We start from the raw sequence: 2,385 nt of genomic DNA on the forward strand, positions 1-2,385 counted from the left end.
TATATATATATATATATATAAAGGTTTTTAAGAATAATTATTTCATGAATCCATGACAATGAATGCCGGCCAAATATTATTATCATGGTAATTGGGAAGGATACATTTCAATTTAAAAGTTCTAATTTTTAATGGTGATTGACAAAGTGGTGGCAATGGTGGTGAGACTTGACAATAAAGTAAGTTTGCATGGCTGTCTTTTTTGGGAAATTTAGTATGTAGCCGACTTTTTCATGTAATTATATATCTCGTACCTAAACTTTCGTTTTTAAATACATAGCGGTAATGTAGTGTGGTGTTTTAAACTTATGCATGAAAATGTGTAGTTCATTTTTGAAAAATATTCATAATTCCATTTTTTATGTGATATTAATGATTTCCATGCTATGCATATAAATATGGAAGTTTAGATATGAGATAGGTAAAGATTCCCTCTTTTTACTTTTTTTCTCTCTAATTTTCTTATTTAAATTTTGTTGAGGTTTTATGAGTGTTGCTACTTTAACCCCTTGAAAAATCAACTTGTATTCAAGCGAATATTTTCATATGTAGTTATTTGATTTAGAAACTAAAAGGGGTGTATGTCGGTTGTAGTGGTATGATTTTAACAGAAATAAATAAATCAAACCCCCAAGATAAAAAAATGATCATATAAAATATCACTATTGCATTTTAGAATATTTGTAATTGTAGAGATAAAAAAATGGACATCTTAGTTTTGTAATAAACTCCTGCACACAAATAAAAGAAGAATTTTGTAGGAGACGCCCAAATTTTTTATGTGACAAATCTAGTAAAATAAAAACTGTAGGACTTGACATAGCTAAGATAATCCAATATACAAGTAAGATTACATTTTCCTTCAAGTAGAAAAGGCACCATTACAAAATTGAAAGCACTAGCTTCGTTTCTTATGATCAATATTTCAATCTTTTGGGTTTAAGACCATTCATAATGAATATTTAAATCTCCATAGTCTTACTTATAGCAGAAGGCTTTAAGACCTACCATCAATCCTTCCCCTTACCAAGAGATTGTAAGTCCCATCTATATTTGTGGAGTTAATTCAAACATTTAAATTGTCACCAACTAACCTCCTATGTATTTTTTTTTTATCTTAAGGGAAATATAGACTAGAATATCTTTAAGCTTGGTCATATCTTTATAACTTCCATCTATACCCTCAAGTTAGGTAACAAGCTAATAAGTCCCACGCTTATCACTTTGTATGATCACATTCTTATAGCCTCGCATGCATATCGGTGTTGGATCATAACCTCATAAGCCCCATCCACAACATCATTTTGGCTCATAAGTCTTTTGTTTTCTTGAGCTAAGCATAATCATACAAGTCTTGCATACATCTTTTGTCTAAGCTAGAATTTTATAATTATCACTTTAAGTGTACAATTAGAAGTAATAACCTTCCCAATATTAAGACCTAGATATCAAGAAGAATTCATCGTTCATTAAAGAGGGTACCACTTTACTTTTTGCTTAAGGTGGTGTTTTGAAGTTAGTCAATTTGAGCTGACTTATGGCTCCATATTGAGACAACTAATAACCTTCTATCATGCAAATGATAAGCACCATAGTAATTTGTTCCTTTAAAGTCAAAGCTCATGATAAAGGCTTATTGTAGCAAAAAAACCCTCATGCATAAGCTTTGGAGCTCATTTTTGTTGAATTAGCAAAATTTTATCTTCAGCAACTAAACATGCTATAATCACACAACTAGTACCTTAAAGTCGTATGTTAATATCATTAACTTTACTCATTTAAATATAATTCTTTTGATCTAACTTTGATATGAATAAAACCCGATGTATTAAACCTTTTATTCTAACATTCGTGAACCTATAAAACAAAGTTTTTCATATCTTTATAAGCCTTTTCTATCAATAACAGACTCTAAGCCTTACTTTGAAGGGATATATCTTTTATTATATAGTCAGCCTGATCAACTCAAGGATTTGATAGGTGATGATTAATGGCTACTAATGAGATTATCTAAACGTTGTCTTCTTCTAAACCTCCATCATTTTTATATAGGCTAAGTCCACCAAGTTGACTTATTGAGAAAAGTCTTGTACATCAAGTCCAAACAAAAGAACTTTCTTCCACTAAAATAAAAACAAACTTTAATCATTTTCATTGGTTGATCAAGAAAAATCTTTCAGAGATTATTCTAGTTTTTATTTAAAATTACCTGTAGCTCAATATTCCATTTTTAAAATTTTGACCTAAAAAAAGGAGAAGTGAATTATATCATAAATTAATGAAAACCATTTTAACCCTTAAAAATTTTCATCAATAACAAATCAAGGCTACAAAATAAGTTAAGGGAAGGATAAAAAATAAGTTATTATTTATGTATATATATAT

The sequence above is a fragment of the Phalaenopsis equestris genome, unplaced genomic scaffold (genome assembly GCF_001263595.1).
Source record: "Phalaenopsis equestris unplaced genomic scaffold, ASM126359v1 Scaffold213266, whole genome shotgun sequence".
NCBI lineage: Eukaryota > Viridiplantae > Streptophyta > Magnoliopsida > Asparagales > Orchidaceae > Phalaenopsis > Phalaenopsis equestris.